At 35.2% G+C, this 21,178-nt stretch overlaps 1 protein-coding gene across 11 annotated transcripts in view; it reads left to right on the top strand.

Moving 5' to 3' along the window:
- Positions 1–21,178, top strand: part of LOC110259429 (uncharacterized) — a 904,175-nt gene that overhangs the window by 343,274 nt on the left and 539,723 nt on the right. For 2 of the 11 annotated variants that reach the window (XM_085014120.1, XM_085014127.1), the window contains exons 4-5: positions 9,242–9,380; positions 10,083–10,252. The exons of 8 other annotated variants lie outside the window; for them this stretch is intronic. The gene's annotated coding sequence lies outside the window, so the exon portion shown is untranslated. The remainder of the gene's footprint in view (positions 1–9,241; positions 9,381–10,082; positions 10,253–21,178) is intronic. One more of the 11 variants, XM_085014123.1, reaches the window with a different exon arrangement.

Below are 21,178 nucleotides of genomic sequence, written 5' to 3'. Positions count from 1 at the left end.
CTTTATCTGGGTTTTGCTGGGTTAGCTTAATTGGCTTTATTAACAAAGACAATTTGTAATAATAGTTAAGGATGATGTGTCTAACCTAATTCTTCACCATGAATATTTAACCAATGCTTTAATTGAATATTTTGATTTAATGATAAAAATAATTTAGGGTAAATGTATAATTACTTTATAAATATGCAGATAATAAAAATTAAAATAACAGATGGTTTTAAGTGCTTTCTCTTAAACTATGTTATTGAGTGGTCCTTTGAGGAATTTTTGCATTGAAAAAATACACTTAATTATGGATCGAGATGGCAGAGTAGAAAGAGACTGAGGTCACCTTCTCCATGGACACACCAAAACAACAATTAAATATAGTCTGAAGACTATCATAAAGATTTTCTACAACTAAGAATATAAGAACAGGCCATATCAAAACCAGTAGGAAGGGGAGAAATGTGATCTAATCAGAACCAACATGCTTGGGGCAAAGACCCACAGACCAACAGCACAGGAGGGATATAGCAAACTGCAGAGGTCCTCCCTGAGGAGCAAGAGGTCTCAGCCACACCTCAGGCTTCCCCTCCTTGGAGACTTGCCTCAGGAAAGTAAGCTCCCATAACATATGCCTTTGAAAACCAGTGAGTCTTACATCAGGAAAACCAGGAGGCCATAGACATCTAAGATTTTGTTCTTGAAGGACTCATGTGCAAACTCACTCATTCTGAGTCCTCGCACCGAGGGAACAGCTTAAAAAATTTCTGGCTCATACGAGGAGATACATTGACTAATTTTACAGCATGTGCTAAAGGGACAGAATCCTGGTGGTATTTTCTGTGAGGATAGAAGTGTTGGCAGGTGCTATTTTTTTTCTAACTCTCCTGCAAATTCTGTTACTCTCCAGCAACCTGGCTAACACTGTGCACCCCACATTATGTTCCCTTCAAGAATAGCCCCTCACAACCCACCTTCCCTGGACAGCCCCTCCAAAGTGACTTCCACATCACCCAACCCATTGGCCATCCTGACCAACAGCAGTTCCCTTCCAAAGTGGCTCCTGCCACATTACAACCAATAAGTGTCCAAGAGCAGTAGCACCCTTCTAGAGCACATCCACTTCAGGGACGGCAAGTGGTGTACCCCTAGCAGTTGTAGCCAGTGCACTCCATCAGTTTCAGCAGACCTCTCAGCCAGATGGACTGGGAGGTAGCCACACCCACCAGCAAACCCACAGCAGTCAGGGCCAGGCATCACAGCCAGCTGACCTGGGGGCCAGTCTTGCACACCAGCATATCTGAAACAACCAATGCCTAGCCATAACAACAGGGTGTATGCAGCCCACACAGGAGATAACCCTGGGGTATTGTGCCACTGAGCTACACAGGAGACCTACTTAAGGCCCCCCCTTTTTTTTAAAGACTGGAATACAGTTCTGATTTGCCTAATATATAGAAACAAAAAAGAGAATTAGGCAAAATGAGGAGACAAAGGAATACCTTACAAATGAAAACACAAGACAAAAACCTCAGAAAAAGAACTAAACAAAATGGAGATAAGCAAGCTACAAGATAAAGAGTTCAAAGTAATAGTCATAAAAATGCTTACTGAACTTGGGAAAAGATCGGATGAACTTAGAACATAAACATGAGATAGAAAATGTTTTAAAAAACCAATCATAAGTGTATAATACAATAACTGAAATGAAACATACACTAAAGGGAATAAATTGCAGATTAAAGGATGTAGAACAGATCAGTGATCTGGAAAACAGTGTAGTGAAAATCACCCAAGTAGAATAGCAAAAAAAAAAAAAAAAAAAAAAAAAAAGAGAGAGAGAGAGAGAGAAATATTAGAATAGTTTGAAAGACTTCTGGAACAACATTAAGCACACTAACATTCACATATACAGGGTCCTAGAATAAGAAGAAAAGAGACAGAAGGACAGAAATGTCTATTTGAGAAATAATAGCTGAAAACTTTCCTAACCTGGTGAACAAAACAGACATCCAATTCCAGGGAGCACAGGGACTTCCAAACAAGATGAGCCCAAAGAGACTCACACTAAAGCACATTAGGTAAAATATCAAAAGTTTATCTTGATAAGAGAATCTTAAAAGCAGCAAGAAAAAAATAATTAATTACAAACAAGGGAACTCCTGTAAGGCTATCAGCTTATTTTTCAACAGAAACCTTACTGGCCAGAAGGGACTGGTTCTGAAATATTTTCAAAGTACTGAAAAAGAGAAAGTTACAACCAAGAATACACTACCCAGCAAGGTTATCATTAAGAATTGAAGTTTATATAGTTTCCCAGACAAGCCAATACAAAATGTGTTTTATCACCATTAAACTAGGATTATGATAAATGTTAAAGGGATTGCTTTAAACAGAAAAGTCAAGTCCATAAGAACAAATAAGGAAATTTTGAAAGCAAAATATCTCACTGATAAAGGCAAACATATAGTAGAGGTAGTATATCAATTGCCTGTAATGCTAGTATGAAAAGAAGAGATAAAAGTAGTAACATCCTCTATGTATGAAATAACTAGTTAAACAGTACACAAAATTAAAAAGATGTAAAATGTGAAAACATCAAAAACAAAGTGGGGGAAGGAGTGAAAAAGTCATGCTGTGAGAATCCACGCAAACTTAAGTAACCATAACTTAAAAAGGAAATAAATGACCTGTACTGTGAAAAATAAAACACATTGATGAAGTAAACTGAAGATGACACAAATAAATGGAAAGATACACTATGCTCATGAAGTAGAAGAAGTAATATTGTTAAAATGCCCATACTACCCAAGGAAATCTGCAGATTTATTGCAATCCTTATCAAAATGCCAATGGCATTTTTCACAAATTGAAAACAAAACAAAGAATCTTAAAATTTGTGTGGAATCACAAAAGACCCTAAATAGCCAAAGCAATCTTAAAACAGAGCTGGAGGGATCATACTCCCAGAGTTCAAATTATGCTGCAAAGCTATACTAGTCAAAACTGTGTATGGACTTGGACAGACACAGACACATAGATCAATGGAACAGATTGGAGACACAGACACATAGATCAATGGAACAGATTGGAACCCGCACTTATATGAGCAATTAATGTAGGACAAAGGAGACAAGAAAACTGAATGGAGGAAAACACGACCTGGTCAATAAATGATACTGAGAAAACTGGACAGCTGCATTCAGAAGAGTGAAACTGAACCACTTTCATATATATATATATGAACCATATATATATATATATATATATATATATATAAACCATATATATATATATATATATATATATAACCAAAATAGATTGAAGACATAAATATAGTATCTGAAGCAATACAAATCCTAAAAGTAAACATAGGCAATATGCTCCTTTTTGTTGGTCTCAGCAATATTTTTTTGGTCTGTCTCCTTGGACAAGAGGGACTGAAGCAAAAATGAACAAACAAGTGTAAATCAAACTAAAATGTTTTGTATAGTGGAGGAAAACATCACTAAAACAATAAGGCAGCCTAACTTATTGAATGGGAGAAGATACATGCAAATTATACATCTGATAAAGAATTACTATCCAAAATACAACAACAAATTACAAGTGTTAGGAAGGTTGTAAAAAAAAGGGAACTCTAGAACACTATTTGTGGGAATGTAAATTGATGCAACCACTATGAAAAAGAATTTGGAGCTTCCTCGAAAAGTAAAAGTAGAACTACTAATTGAATCAACAATTCCTCTTGGGATTTATCCAAAGAAAATGTACACACTAATTGAAAAAGATATAAGCACCCCTATGTTCATTGTAGCATTATTTGTAATTGCTAAGATATGGAAACAACCTAAGGGTCTATAAAATATGTGAATGAATAAGTAGTATGTTTTGTGTGTGTGTGTGTGTATATATATAACATATATATAACATGTACATACACACACACATATGTTTCAGTTGTAAAAAGATTGAGTATCCATGGCTCAGGTACTTTCACATGCCAGGAGCTTGGCCAAAAAAAAAAGTCTTAAAATATAATAGTATAACTTAGAGAAAAAGTTAGGTAAGTTAGGTTTTTCTCATGGCTAAGATAATGGCATTGAGAAAAGTTCTGTAGTTAAGTAATTGTTATATAAAAAGTATCCCTTTGTTTTATACCACATTCTGAAATATGTGTATTCCTTTTGAATTTGTTTTGACATTTTTTTGTGTATATTTGGTTATTCTTATTTTGATTTTAAATTACTATCATTCTCATTTTCAATATAAGATGTTCAATATCACAATTTATTTTGACATTCTTTTTCATAAGATGTGACAAAACTGAGACTATATTGAGGAGGCTTGAATTTTAAGCAATTTTTTTAAAATTTATATTAGCCAAATTATATGAAAATATTCCTGCTTAAGAATGTCTCTTCTTAATAATATGTGCTTATCTATTTGAAGAAATGATTAATATCTATATTCTTATAGTTCAGCACATCAACTTTGTGTTATCTAGTATTTATTAATATTGTATAAATTCAGAATATTTTTTCAACTTTCCTTTGCAGAAATTTTCTTTATTTTAAACACATTTTGTATCAGTAATTTATAAGTAAAGAGAAACTAGAAAATATTATATTTATTATGCTTTTTTCTTAAGTTATACATATTACAAAAAATTTTCAGGTAATTTGTAAGGAAACAGTTTCGTAACCTGGTTTTAAATAGATAGAATTAGCAGATTACTAAACTTGGTTGAGGAAACTACATCTTTATTTTCCCTAACCTCTAACTGAAATTTAGCATTCCATTTAATTATAAACAACAAACCATGATGGTGTTAGTAATAATTAGGTCTTTCATATCATGTGATTGTGGCAGATACTTTGAAATATTATTGAAGATCACCATAGATTCACAATTATTCACCTAATTGCAGTCTTCCTTTCTTCAGATGCCCAATGCATCTGGGCAACTATTGGGCAACTCTGAGTCTAGATCATCTTGCAGAGTTTCAGGTTCTCTCATTAAAGATCTAGATATTTAAGCTTCTTTCCTCTGTTCTATAACTTTCTCTTTCTGTTAAGTGATATGTAGAAAGCAATGTCATTGTCTTTGCATATCAATTTTTTTCAAGCCTGTGTAATTTGAGAACCCTTAGTAAAAGGTTTTGTAATATGGATATATATGGCTAGTATAAATATAACTTGTGGACTGGGAAAACTTGAATATGCCTAACTGTTGAGAAAAGTCCTTTTTTTTAGGTCAATCAACATTCACTTAATTTACATGTACTTTTTTTCAGCTTTATTGAGGTATGATTGACAGATAATCATTGTATATATTTAAGGTGTACAGGTAATGTTTTGAATACAAAAACACTGTGAAATGATGCCCCAATCAAGCTGATTTCCTGTCACAGGCTTACTTTTTTTGCGTGTGTAGAGAGAAACATAGTTAATAAAAATGTATTATAAACTTGAAATTTTCTAAAATAGTCGATCTTGAGAAAATTATTTATGGTTTGTCTTTTTTTTTTTTCTTTACTTTTTATGGCCACGCCTGCAAAGTATGGACATTCCCAGGCTATGGGTAGAATTGGAGCGGCAGCTGGCAGCCTACGCCACAGACACAGCAACAGCAATGCAGGATCTGAGCTACAACTAGGACCTATACTGCAGCTTGCAGCAATGCTGGATCCTTAATCCACTGAGTGATGCCAGGGATCAAACCCACATCCTCATGGATACTATTCTTGGTTCTTAACCTGCTGAGCCTCAACAGCAGACTCTTTTATGAGTCTGCTGTAATGTAACTTTTAAAATATGCCAGTATACTGTGCCATGATATGAAGTACTTACCATCTGAAAATTCTAAGTTTTTTTTTAAGTTCTTAGCTCTCTTTTTTATTCACCATCTATGTTATGACATAAAAGATTTTGTACACAGCATAATATGCACGTGGTTTTTGTATTATAATTTTGTCAAAATACAACACATTTTAAAAATAACTGCAAAAGAATCTATAAAAGATATCAGAAATTAAAATGATAATTTATAAGAAAGTGCCAAATACATATTTCTTTGCTGACCCTTCTATTCTAACAATATATTCCATTTATATTGAGCCTCATGTGACTTATGTCAGTATTAACATAATTTTGGAAAGAATAATATATCTAAAAGGAGGGCCATCTGATCTAAATAGCACCTGGTTTTATGCTAAAGAACCTCTCATTTAAGGAGGCAAGAATAATGATAAATGCATTGGAATGATAAAACTATTCTGGAAAATAATACTATTTAAAATGGATGACGGCAGTTCCAATTGTGGCTCAGCAGGTTAAGATCCCTGCATGAGGATGTAGGTTCCATCCCTGACCTGGCTCAGTGGGTTAAGGGTCTGGCATTGCCTCAAGGTGCAGTGTATGTTGCAGGTTCAGCTCAGATCTGGCATTGCTGCTGTGACTCTGGTGTAGGCTGGAAGCTACAGCTCCAATTTAACCATTAGCCTGGGAACTTTTACATTGCCTCAGGTGCAGTCCTAAAAAGAAAATAAATAAATAAATAAATAAAAATAAAATGGATTGATGATTTGAATGAGTTAATAACTTCAAAGTCCTTATGTGATGTGGCCGATATAATAAATTACAAAAGATGAAATAATATGATATAGTGATGAATAATAATACTTCAGGAATTTTAAAATACACAGAGAAAAAACAAGATTTCCCTAAGTTTGACCTTTAAGCATATATAAGTTTTATTAGGAATGGTTAAAACATATTGGCCTATTATTCTGATACAAGGGCCCGCTATTTACTTTAAGACAGCTCTTTAATGAGAGTGAGAAGCATAATGTTGACATCTAATAACCATTCATCAAGTTCTAATGTGACTATCATTAAAACACTTATTTTTTGGTAAAGGTAGGTTAATGATTCAATTAGTTTCAATTACCAAAGCCTGTCAGACAACCAATCAAATTATGTCAGAAGGACATTATCATTTTATCCCTAACAGTTTTACCTAGGAGTCACAGTTGAAAGAAAGTATCTTTGTTCAGATTCTAAGTAAGCAAAATGATACAATGCATATATAAATATTTTCTGTCATTATTTGGCATATTTAATGATGCACTAGTAGAATATATACCATGGTTTAAGACTAATGCTTTCAAAATATTAAAAGAGAACAGACCATTAGTATAACGGAAATGAAGAGTTGGACAGGAAAACTTGTTATAATTCTAGCTCTGTTAACTATGTGACAAGGGCAGGTGCATTTAGGACCAGCTAACTTACCTTGCTGGACTTTGGTTTACTCAAAGAAAGAAAGAAAGAGGGAGACAGAGGGAAAGAGGGAAAGAAGAGGGGTGTGTGTGTGTGTGTGTGTGTGTGTGTGATTTAATGAATGTGTTATTCTTTTTGGATCAAGGTCCTGTTAAATAATCTGATAAAAATCAATAGGCCATATACCTAGATAAATGCACCTATGTAGACACAGTTTTGACTGTAGTATTAGCAGTTCGAGGATGCCCAGAATGGATACCAATTTTTTTTTAATCCTGAACTAATTGTAACATTCTTTCCAACTGGAGGTTTATAATTTTTCTTAAGTAAATTATTAATGATAACTCACTGACAAATCCAGTCAGATATGTCTGATCCAGGAGTAGCCAGAGTCTATTCCATGAACAGCAGTCTTTAGTTACTGAATTTATCTGTAATCACAATCCCATCTTGGACCTAATAATGCTCAAATTCTTCTTTTAGGTCTGAAGAATAATAACAGCACTGAAAGAATAAGTCAACTAGTAAGCTATTGAAAGTTGTTTGTAGATTGGCTTCCATTAATTAAAATACCAATACTAGAAGTATTTGGTAGAGTCTATACCTGCTGAGAATTACTGGAAGCTCAACATATTTCTTCATGTATTAGGTTTTTAAAAGAGATCAGTTTATACTGATTATACTCATTTTATACAAGAAGTTTCAACAATTGTAATTCAATAAAATAATTTTTATACCCCTATGATATATTAGCTGTTTCGACATGGATAGTGACTAGAATGATGAAGGATATTTTCCTAATCATAACAGCTGAGAATAACTCTTAAATTATATTAATATTGGGTGAATAATAAATTCGAAGGAAAATATTTTCCTGTTTAAGAAAAGGTGTATATGCATTTGTACAATCAAAACCTAATAATATTAGACAGCGATGAATTATTCTTCTACATTGTCTCTTCTCTTGGTCATAGTCATATAAAAAATTAATAGGGAGTTCCTGTTGTGGCTCAGTGGGTTAAGAACCTGAGTAGTATCCATGAGGATGCAGGTTTGATTCCTGGCCTTGTTTAGTAGGTTAAGTATCCAGTGCTGCTGCAAGCTGTGGAGTGGGTCACAGACACAGCTCACATCTGGCATTGCTGTGCCTATAGCGTAGGCCTGCACCTGCAGCTCTGATTTGACCCCTCACCCAGGAATTTCTATATGACACAAGTGTGGCCTATAAAAAAAGAAAAAAAAGAAAAACCATAAGCAGAAACCTCAATTAAATAAAGATGGAAGGCCAAAAGAGAGTGCTCTCATGCCCTGTGGGGAAGCTAACAGAGCCCACCAGGAAGTAGACTCTTTCCTAGCAACAAATCCGCCAATGACAAGCCCCGGACTCTTTGTTTACTCCAGCCCTCTAAACTCCCTTTTTCCCCTCTATAAAAGAGCTCTCCTTCCCTGGCTCTACCTTGACCTACACATGGCTCAACTGCACATGGTTGAAGACCCTGAATTAGGGTTCTTTATGTATCTCAAGAAATCCATTTTTGTTATAGAGATGTCTGGCAGTTTCTTTGCTTTAAGTCTACAGTTTTCATCAGCCTACACTTTTCCCACCCATTCTTTGATGAAGAATATTAACTTTCTCAATCTAAAGAATTATAAAATACCTTCAAAACTTCCCTTTACAAGTGAATTGTTGGACTCCTCTCTAAATTTTTAGAACTGACTTATTTGGTGGATTTACTGGGGACTTCAACCCAATGGACAGCCTCTCAGATAGCTCTGAGGGGCTGTTCTAAAGAGGTAAGGGAGGATTCAGAATATATAGGAATTTTTGATGTTATCAGAACATCAAAAATTACTGTTAATTAAAGAAAAATTAACCTGTCAATTTAATGAATTGTGTGCTTTTCTATGTATGGGAAGTCAAAGAGTCTGGGCTTACTGAAATTATTCCTTTCATATGCACCTTAACCATTCAGGGCCAGCATACTGTTTTTCCTCCATCCTGAATCCCCTCAGGATATACTGTCATGGGTGGTTGCAGTGACTGATGGCTTGATGACTGCAACATCCATTGTTTACTGATGACAGGCAGCACTCTTCATCCACAAAGGCAAGGTAGGATGTATATCCATTCACATTTTCAGATGGTCATCATTCAGCATAATACATAAGTTAACATTTTCTGTTAATTTCTTTTACATGGGATTTATATTGCTATTTTTCAGTGTAGAAACTTTCTTGTAGTACGCCAAGTCGCACCTGGATTGTATCTTTTCATTTCAAAGAATGATATCCATTTTGTTGATAGAAATTTAAAAAAAAGGATTAATGACCCTTTTTTTTTTTTTTTTTGTCAATTGCTGCAGTTTACATGAACATAGAGAACTTCAACCAGTCTAGATTTGACAGTCTTTGGTCAGAACATATGAGACCTTTATAAGAGTGTTGGTAAAGCATTTAAAATGTATTTGTTGACAAGGTAACAAAATTCAGTTCTTTTAAGAATTACCTGATGGATAGCTCATTTTTATACCAAGAAATAGGTAGAGACATGGTTTTCTTGGATTTCTTAAAAAAAAACACAGCAAAAGATTAAAAAGACTTCTTTCCAAATCTCTTGCTAATCCTTGACATGTAAGATCTTGTTTGGATATAAACTGAGTATAAATTTATACAGCAGAGAATTTTTATTCCATTTTACATGACCATGTATTGGGGCTTAGAAAGGTAAAATCAGATTTGTAAGATCAAAGTTGGCATTCAAACCTAAATGTGTGTTGTTCCAAAGACTTTCCTTAGCACTCCCTTGTCCTGCAGTTCCTTTCTTTCAGAGGTCTGAGATATGTGGATCTGGGCTGGGTGTAAGCATAATTCAAGAAAATGATTTGAGGAAAAGAAATCCGTTTCATTACTGCATCCCCTTTACAATTCAGATGACTGACTTTATAGCTCCAGCAAAGCCTTTGCCTCAACAGTCTAAGTAAGAGGTGAGATTTTATTTTTTAACTTTAAAGGGACTACATTTCCTTGTTACGAGTTCTCTTTTAGAGTACAGAGTATGTATGAATACTGTCAGTTCTTTCATGACACTTGCATAACTCTTGCAAACTCTGAAAAAGAATGTGCAAAAGAAAAATATTGATCTACCATATTTATTACTTCATATTCTTTAAAAATAATCGTGCATTTCAGCAGAAAATTTGAAAGACTAGTCTACTTTGGTGGAATAGAATCCAAGAATGGGCCAATGTAAAGAAATTTGTTTAAATTTCATCCTGTCTTTATAGATACTCCAAAATTAAAAAAAAAAAATCAAAATGGAATAAAAGCTCATAGTAAACTAAAAATTTTAAAATAACCATTATATGAAAAGTAATATGTATATAAATAATAATAAAGATATTACTTATTTTGAAAACTAAAAGCCATCCCCATTAAACTCCACAATAAAAAAGGATTCCCTTATACCACTATTAAATAGTAAAATAATAAATGATCTAGAATTACTGACATGTTTCCCCATAATGTTAATATTATCAAGAGAAATTTCAGTCAGATTCATATTAATTTTGTAAAAATGGTTATTTTATGTATATATATGGTAGCAGTTATTTTCTAAAATGATAAAATTCACAATATATGCAAAATATGTTTTAGATGGATTAATAATAAGACAGAAAAGAATCACAAAAAAAAAGAATACCTTTGAATGACTTTTACCTTTAAAAGGGAAATGATCTCTAAGCATGAAAGTAAGGAAGCAAGCCGTAGAGGTTGATTAAGAACATTGAAGATTTCTTTCTTTCTTTATTATTTTTTTTTTTTGTCTTTTTGCCATTTCTCCGGCCACTCCCGCGGCATATGGAGGTTCCCAGGCTAGGGGTCCAATCTGAGCTGTAGCCGCTGGCCTACGCCAGAGCCACAGCAACGTAGGAATCCAGCCGCATCTGCAACCTACACCACAGCTCACGGCAACGCCGGATCCTTAACCCACTGAGCAAGGCCAGGGATGGAACCCACAACCTCATGGTTCCTAGTCAGATTCGTTAACCACTGAGCCATGACAGGAACTCCTTAAGATTTCTATATATCAAATGATATTATAAACAAAATTGCAGTACAAGTGACAGCCTTGCCTTTAGCTGCCCAAGAGCTCACATTCATGTGGATGTTCTAGCTAGTAAGGCAAACCTGAGAGGCAACCACAAAGCAACAAAGGCAGGGTGAAGGAGCAGAGTACTGAGACAGTTGCCTAAAAATGTAGTTGCTTTAATAGTTTAATAGCCATCCCTATAGGAAGTAAGTACCTTCTGTTACCCAACAGCCAAAATTCTTGGAATAAAAAAGTCATTGGACAGATGTCTGTCCTTCTAATTAGAGAATCAAATCAATTAGTAGCTACAATTCCCTAATCTTTCAAATCCCCATTGAAATGATTGTGCCTGCAATCGCAATGTGGGAAACAAAATTTATTTCTTTACTAATATATTGAATTCATCTCTCTAATTTTAATTATAAAAATTGGATCTAAAACTTGTTAAGAATTACCAAATTCATAGTTCCCATCGTGGCTCAGCCGTAACGAAACCTACTAGTATCCATGAGGACATGATTTTTATCCCTGGCCTCACTTAGTGGGTTAAGGATCTGGCATTGGTGTGAGCCATGGTGTAGGTCACAGACATGGCTCAGATCCCACATTGGTGTGGCTGTGGAATAGCCTAGAAACTGTAGTGCCGATTCAGCCCCTAGCCTGGGAACTTCCATATGCCACAGGTACAGCCCTAAAAAGCAAAATGAAAAAAAAAAAAAAAAAAAATCCCAAATTGTCATGAAAATTGACAAGTTCAAAAAGCAATGAAATTTATTGACTAGGAGGTGGGAACAAATGTTAAATTTGTGGAAAGTCAAGTGCAAAAGCAAAGTGAAACAGACATCCAGTCTTAACAGTTAAAATTTAAATACATTAAATGTGGCTTGGAATAGATGAAGACCTAAAATGTTATCTTGGAAAGAGAAATTATAAAACTTGCCCTTATCTAGGGTAAAAAAGAAAAAAAAGGATATGGAATGAAAACTAAGAGTCCGCTTTCGTTCATTGAATCTAACTGACCGTAAATATTAGATGATAGAAAATTTCTGTATTCTTTACTATGTATACATATAAAAGGAAGCTTCAGATTTTAATATAAATCTTGTAGGACTTTTTCAGCATTACCACTTTAATGCTGTTATACTCTAGAGAAGTTTCAGTATCTCAAGGGTTCTCTGTTGTCCTGGGAGCTTAAGTTCTTTGCAGTTTTAAATCTGACATTTCATTTTGATAAGGGACCATAGATAGAAAGGGTACCCTAGGAAATTTTGGGAGACCACTGTAAGTTAATAATTGCTCAAGAAAACCATCAGAACAAGGCAGACTTGCTCAACTAGTGGAGACACAAGGTATACCTCAGGTCATTGGGGCACGGGGTGAGACCTGCATTCAGATTCAGACCAAGAACAGGAGTTTGAGGACCACCTTTCTGCTGATTTGAATAAGCACCATGACAGATACCAAGGAGAAGCTGCTATAAAGAAAGAAGAGAAGGCAGTCTTTTCTCACCCGCACTCCCCTTGGGCTGTAGCCCACATAATTCTTGGGGCAAAGCCTCCTTGCCTGCCTGCTTGCATCTCTCATAAGCGTCCTATCTTAATAAATCTATATCTTGCCTATTACTTTGTCTCTTGCTGAATTCCTTCTGCATGGAGAATTAAGAACCTGAACCTCAGTAAGTCCAGTGTCTGGGTGAGTGATTCTAATTTAAAACTGTGGGTTCAAGTCCCAATCTAGGTTTAGGCTGGGTTTGACTCCCAGCAGGCGGGTTCAGGTCCCAGTTTGGGTTTTGGCTGGGTTCGAGTCCTGGCATGTGGGTTCAAGTACCAGTCTGTGTTCTGGCTAGGTTCATACCATCAGTGTCATTTTCAATTTCATTTGTACAATAATTGGCATGTGTTAGAGAAATGATTGATTAGAATTGTAAGGGAGCAGAATTTGCCACCCCAAAATATGTCTCTTTTTTATGAGGATTAATTTAGGCTGATGATGATGATGATGATGATAATTTAGGGCTGCACCCATGGCATATGGAGGTTCCCAGGCTAAGGGTCCAATCAGAGCTATTGCTTCCAGCCTACACCACCACCACAGCCACAGTAATGTGGGATCTGAGCCGAATCTGCAACCTACACTACAGCTCAGGGCAACGGGCAACGCCGGATCCTTAACCCACTGGGCGAGGCCAGGGATGGAACCACCAACCTCATGGTTCCTAGTTGTTAACTACTGAGCCTTGACAGGAACTCCTAGGCTGATTATTTTTAAGAAACAGAAAAGTCAGGAAGTTTTTTTCTTTTTACCTCCGTCTTAAGTGCCTAATTTAGATAATTTAGAATTTAGATAAAGGGGCTGTTTCCAGAATAGAAATATCACCAGAGATGTCTGTCAACAGTATGGTTTAGGTGTGATGAGATCAGAGTTCACTCTGTGTCTCACTGTCCCAACCTGGGACCCATCCTTTCCTTTTCCATCTCCATGTGAAATGCCTTCCTCCTCTTTGAAGTTGCAAACCTCTACCCCCAGCATCCTCTTATTGGCTTTAGCTGAAAACCCCAAGTATTTAAGGTGAAGGTTTCCATTTTGGTGAGTTACTTTGTTGTCCTGGGTGTCTCCAACATATATATGTTATTAAACTTTTGTTTGATTTTCTCTTTTTAACCTGTATCATGTCAGTTGAATTCTTAGACCAGTCACAAGAATTTAGGATAGTGGAAAATTTCTTTCTCTTTGACAGAATATTCAACAAATTCAAGTACACTTAATAAATCTCCCCTAAATGCTATAATGCCAAGGGCAGATAGTTGCCATCTAACAAAAACCTGTAATAACCATTGAGCTACTATTGCTAAAAGACAACCATTGTGTATCAACACTGAATTGAGTCTCAGACATAGTATGGGGTGAAGGAGAAAGAACAGCTTTATTTCTTTACCAGGCAAAGGGGAACAGAGTGGCCTCATGCCTTCAGAAACTGTGTGGCTCCACCAGAGAAGACTGATGGATCAGTTTTATAGCAGTGGTTCAAAGGAAGGATTGCTGATAAGGATCAGGGTGTGTGCAGGACCTACATTCCTCTAATCTGGCCTCAGGGGGTCTCCTAATGAGCTTCTGGGGATCTCAATCTGTGCCTGTCTCTTGCTGCAATGAAGAACACTTCATCAAGGACTTAGCATCTACCATTTGGTGCGGGGTTTAGTTTTTCAGAAGAGCTCAAAGATATTGTTAAATGTATCCCTTGAATCAGAACCAGGACCCTGCCCTGCGCTGTTGTTGCTTGACTGCTCCTTCCTTTCCTCTGAGTCTCCTCCCTTTCCGGATTAGTAACTATTTGAACATGTTTTTTGGAACTCAGGAAAGGTAATGGAGGCCGAAGCCCATTTCCTACAAACAAGAAGCAGGGGATCCAAAAAGGCTGCTGTGCCCAGGAGGCTACAGTGTTCTACTCCATTTCACTACCACATTTATTCTAACCCCAAGAATAAATCTAACTCAAATTACCTCCAAAAGCTGATTTTTATTTCAGCATATGTAGAATAACTGTAGCAATTTAACAATAGTCCAATTTGAAGATATGTTTGCATTTTCAAAAGGAGACAACATCTGGAAGACTCAAAAATAGGGCAAAACTTTACAAATTAGAATGCCTACATCTGTAAGTCGATATTTTTAGATGTTTAAAACTGAGATTGTAGGCTAAAATCAGATGGATTCTGGAAAGCAAAACATCACATATGCTTTTACACACAGGAAATTTAAGAACTACATGTTTCATAGAATCATTGGTGCCTAGAGTTCCAAGTGGATGTTTATGTGTTCCAGTGGTCAATAAGTAAAGAGTAGTTTTAAATCTCTAACGAAGGGAGATATCTTTCATCCATAAATCCAATCCAGAAACAAGTCAATCATATGAATTTCAAGTTGATATCTATAATGAAATTTTTTTTCTGTCTTTTTTTTAGGGCGACACCCACAGCATATGGAAGATAGCAGGCTAGGGGTCAAATTGGAGCTGTAACTGCTGGCCTATGCAACAGCCACAGCAACGCAGGATCCAAGCTGTGTCTGAGACCCACACCATAGCTCACAGCAATGCAGAATCCTTTAACCCACTGAGTGAAACCAGGGGTTGAACCCACCCCTCATGGTTACTAGTTGGATTCATTACCACTGAGCCACAACAAGCACTCTGAACATTTCTTTATGCTTTGTATTTTTTGCACCTTAGCTGTTTGGATTACTTACTGTGTTTGTATATTTACACTATGATTCTGTGAAAGTGTTACATTATAGAATTTGTTTGCATTACTCATAAACTATAATTTATAAGAAAAATAGCTGAAAAATGGAAATTACATACTGGTATGAACTGAAGTTTGGCAATTTGAAGTGGTTCTACATGAAGCCACTGCAGCTGCTAAACTACAGCACCCCCTGAGCAGAGCTCAGGGTGGAGACCAGGAGGCATTCTGTGCTCTGAAAACTGGAGCAGCAGGTCTTCAGATAGTCATATATTTTTAGGAGAAGATTTTATGAGCCCAAATCTTGCATCTCCTCTATCTAGAAAAACACTGAAATCCTTCAATGATAACTGATGTGTGACTAATAGTAACTTTCACAAGGCCAGCAGCAAACTTCTGTAACATGTGTGCGTGGCTGTGAAGCAGAATAATAACTCAAGTAGTCAGTGTAGGAAGCTGGGCTTGCATGCATTCTTTGACATGGCTGTTGATTAACATTTGTGGCTTAAGGGCTCCAGGGAGTAACATCCCCACAGGCCTTGTTTACTATAGGGAGTATACCTATGCCCAGATGGACATTAATCCTAATCCCCTGTGACTCAGTTAATGGGAAGAAAAGAGCAAAGAAATTGTGAGATCTACAGGACATTTCCACCCCTAAAGCCCCAGTTGGATAAGGACTGATATAGGTAATTGAGCAAGGCCAATAGGAGAAAACCATATCTTTCTGGACCCCACGTTAGTACCTCCCATCTTTAAGGGATAAAAACCCCTATAGGACAGTGAAGGGGGCTGCCCTTCTCCCATCTCCCAGCAGCCCTGGGAGCTATTTGCTTTCCTGTAATAAAGACTGCTTGCTTGCTGCCTGTGTGTTCCCTTCAGGGTGTTCATTCTTTGACTGCTTGAACAAGAACCCGGATTCTGGCAACATTTTTCCAGCATCATCTGCATGTACCTCACTCTTCACCTTTACGACATATATCTTGATATTTCCAGTTTCCTCTTTGAGGCAGTATTTCAGTATTCCTGGGCTGCAGTTTGTAGACAAAACAAAAGATGTCAGGGTCATCAGTCAATGCAATCACTCTCAAGGTTAGGCCTGTGAGTCCTGAGGGAACTCAGGAAAGAAACAAAGACTGGCCCACAGCTGAGGTGCATATTAAAGGAGTGATTCCAGTAAGCACAGACCACAGACCTTTACATCTTCCCATGGAAACTGGTTTTCTGTAACTTTTTCTATAAATCTGGTTATCTGTAAATCTTTTATTCCTACTATCTCCCCTTAGTACCTTCCCCCTCACCTCCTCTGAGAAGTTTCTTGGGACTTCCTGAGATGCTGCCTCCTAGGCTTAAGTCCTAATTTCACCCCAAATAGAACTTAATTCTCAATTTTCAGGTTACATTTTTTTTTTAGTTGACATTAGAATGAGTTTACAACACATTTGACAGACAAATATTTGTACTATTAAAAATATTTATAGGCTCTGAAATAAGCACAATTTGAATACTGGAATGGGGAGACAGGCCAAGATCACAGATGGAAATTAAAAATAGGTATTAATGTCAAGAGAATTTTGAAAAATTATTTCATTTATTAGACAACAGAAAAATTTAAATTAAAACTATAAAACACCATTTTTATCTATCATCTTGGAAAGTATTCATACTCAATCATTATACCAATATCTGTAAAAGGGCTGTAAAGTTAGAATTTCTATATATTGTTGATGAGAGTGTGAAAAGCATAACTTTTCTTGGGGAATATTCAGATATATACATCAAAAAACTGTGAAGTTGTTCTTATCCTTTCATCCAGTTATATGCTCCTAACAATTTTCCTAAGAAATAAACATGAATATATGATACATTTTTGAAAAGTTAGCTTATTACTAGTGTCCTTCTAACAAAAGGAAACTGGAAATACAGCAGGGATTGAAAAAGTATTCTTCTATATCATCATAGTAAATAGAGTTAAGATTATAAATGTGTTTTTTTAAAAATTATAAAGGTGTTTTGATATTTATATTCCAATTTTAATTTACAATTACAAATGCAGAGTACTTCATTGTGAATATAACATTTTATTCAGTTCTCTATTAAGGATCAATTTATGTTACTTTTATAGGGGAGCAAAATTTGCTACCCCAAAATGTATCTCTTTGACATGTCGATGAAAAATTAATCACTAGTATTCCAAGAAAGAAATGAAAATTTTAATTTTATTTGAGCCAACCTGAGGATTACAACCTAGGAGATAGTCTTCCACAAAGCTCTAAGAACTGTTCTTCCAGTTAGAAGTCAAAGCACAGTTATATAAAACATCGAGACAAAAGGTTATATGTCAAATGATATGTTATTGACAGTTTTCATAGTATAGATCTATACCTACAAAGCATTGGTGTGTCCTGGGTAATTGTGGCCCCTTTCAAATTTAGAAGGAAGGTTGTCTCCTAAGGAGTTGTGATCCTTGGTAAGATTAAGAAAGAATGTTATGTTCTAAGGAGTTCTGGTCCATTGGGATGCACAATACACACTGAAGGGAAGGGAGGAAGCCCAAAGGGAGAAAGAAAATTTTGTGTTTTAATTTTTCTCTTCTTGACATAAAATCAGAATTTTATTTCATTAGGCATGAAGATTATTTCAAGCTGAAAACAATTAAGACCCAAAAGACTCAGGAAGAGGCTTGGCCGTCTAACTGCCTAAAAGAATTTAGATAAAGGGCCTGATTGGAAAATAGAGATATCACCAGCGCTATCAGCAAAAAATATGTACTGGGTGAGGTGGGGTGAAAACTCAATAGGGTTTAGAGATGAAAATCCACTCTTTGCGGCATTGTCTCTGCATGGACCAGCAAACATTTGTTTACCAAACATTTGCTTTTCCATGTCCATGTGATTTTTTTTCTCCTAAAAAGAAAAATAAACAAAGAAGGAAAGAATTGCAGGAAAATGGGGCATGAGAGGATGGTCATGTTCCAGGTCTGACAGGCTGCCAAGTGAGGGTCGTTGGCTCTGCACAGGAAAGAATTCAAGAGCAAGCCATAATTAAATGAAAGAGAGATATACGCTCTATAGTCAGAATATAATCCCTCTCAGAAGGTGGAGTGACCCCAAAATATGGGATGGTTAGATTTTATGGACTGGGTAATTTCATAGGCTAGTGGGTAGATTCCAACTATTTTGGAGGAAGGGGAGAGGATTTCTAGGAACTGGGCAGGTATCCACTTTTTGGCCTTTAATGGCCTCAGATCTGTCATGGCATCTGTAGGTGTGTCATTTAGTATGCTAATACATTACATTGAGGATACAATGAAGTTCAAGGTGGACTGGAAGTTGAATCTTGGGCCTAGTATGTTCTAATTAGTTTTTGTCATATCCTCAAGGGCTATGTCATTCTTTTAAAGGTTATGCTCTGTCTCTTCACCTTCTGTCTCATTTTTACTTTTTTCTTTTTGAATTAAAAATCCATTTTTAAATTATGCTGATTTTTGATGTCAGGAATGAACTTAATTCTGTTTCCATGAAAATATGAAGTTATTACATTATTTATATAAAAGTCTGTTTTCCCCTACTGATTTGAAATGTCACCAGTACTGTTTTCTAAATTTCCTTCTTTTCTGGGATCTATTTGTGGATGTTTTAATTCTACTCCATGCTGTTTATCCATGTTCCAAAATATAACTTTCCCTTAGTATATATAGTCTGTTCTCATTTCTCTCCATTAAGGATTTCTGGATTATATTTGTTGTTAATTTTTCACATAAACTTAATAATCAACTAGTACTAGGGAGAAATTATTTAAAACTTGTTAAGATATTTGTTGGTATTAATTGAAATTCATAGATAATTATTTTTATTATGTTGAGTCTTTTCATGTGAGAAACTAACATTTTTGCATTTCTTCAAATATCTGTTTATATTTTTAGCAGTATGAGGTAGTAATCATTATGCAGACATTTCCTTATATATACATTTCTTAAACTTATGCCTGTTTTTTTGTGTTTTTTTTCCTACTGCAAGTAAGTTTTTCTAGAATTTATCTAATTGGCTGTATGCCTATTTTAAGATTATTGATTACCAATATAGGACATTATTAAGTATATTTCTACTCTGAAATAAGAGTAGCACCTAGATGGTTGTGGTATTATACTATAATTTTGCAAGAAGTTACCATTGAGTGAAACAGGGAAAAGGGTATATATTATCTTTCTATATTATTTCTTACAAATGCAAGTGAATCTGCAGTTATCTCAAAATTTTTAAAAATTAAAAATAAAAATAGATATATTCGACTTTAACTTGCTATATACTTATCAGGCCTAGTTAGGCAATGTGTGTTTAATTTTCAATATAAAGAAATACTAGAGAGATATAAGATACCAATATTATTACATACTTTTCTCTAACCACCTAAAATTTTAAAAGAATTGTGTCCAAAGTCTACAACTTAGAGAAAGACTTTGATCTTATTCATAAATTCAGGCTATTCCAAAGTTGTTTTCCCTCAGTTATTATTTAGGTGTAAAAGACATGAATGGAGCAGGAATATCCTCTTGCATAGTTTCAGTACTTCTTCACTTGACACTAGAGTGATTTAGAAAATTAAATATTTATGTGTAAACATTATAATCAGAGGTATTTTGTAGTGGTAATTACAGTTATAAGTAAAATGAAATTCCTAAAATATTAAAAAATAGGACATGAAAATTACTGAAGAGCAAAAATACCATGAAATGATAATATAAAATTCCAGTGTAAGTTGTAGAGTTTTAACCAAACCAAAGTTTGAACAAATAACAGGAAAAAAAAATCTAACAGCTAAGTAGATATTAAAAGGACATGATTTCTATTAAAATGGGGATGATATATTGCCTTTCTTCTCTCATGCTGTTAAAGCCTAATGTTTGATCACACACTGTTGTTCCAAGGGTGTAGGAAAACTCTTGGCTCCCATTGCTGTAAATATAAATGGCCTAACAAGTTTGGAGAGAAATTTGGAAATGTCTGTCAAAATATATAATCACAGATACCCTTTGATCTAGCAATTTTAATTCTATTTTTTATCTCACAAAGTAAACCTATATATGTCTTTGTAAAGACAGAAATATTTTTTTGTTGCTTCAGTGTTTTTAATACTGAAAAAATATTAAATGTCCTGCAGTAGGGGATTTTGGTTATATTCACACAAGGAAATACTGTGCAGCCACTAAATATCTGTATACTGATATTAAAAAATTGTCAAATATATCTTGAAATGACAAAAGCATGCTGCAAAATAATGTATATGACATGTATGTCATTATTTGTGTTTTACTCATATATGTGTACCTATATATATATAACACAAGAAACTATAAATAGTGGTTATATATGGGGAGGAAGGCTTATGAGCATGGGATGCAATGAAGACTTTTTTGCATATATTTTTAATGTTACGATTTTTATTATATACTTTATTTTTATAAAACATAATATATTAAAATGGGAAGCTTCGTGATAGTTTTGACTAAAGCTCCAAGAGGACAAATTCTCTTATATTTAAAATGAGGTGCTAGTTCATTTAAAAAAAAAGAGTTGAGT

This window comes from Sus scrofa, chromosome 2 (assembly GCF_054392235.1).
Source record: "Sus scrofa isolate SSC_HxYL_T2T_F1_AM1 chromosome 2, Sscrofa_HxYL_maternal_Yorkshire_Landrace_v2.0, whole genome shotgun sequence".
Lineage (NCBI taxonomy): Eukaryota > Metazoa > Chordata > Mammalia > Artiodactyla > Suidae > Sus > Sus scrofa.
This window is presented reverse-complemented; position numbering and strand designations above follow the sequence as displayed.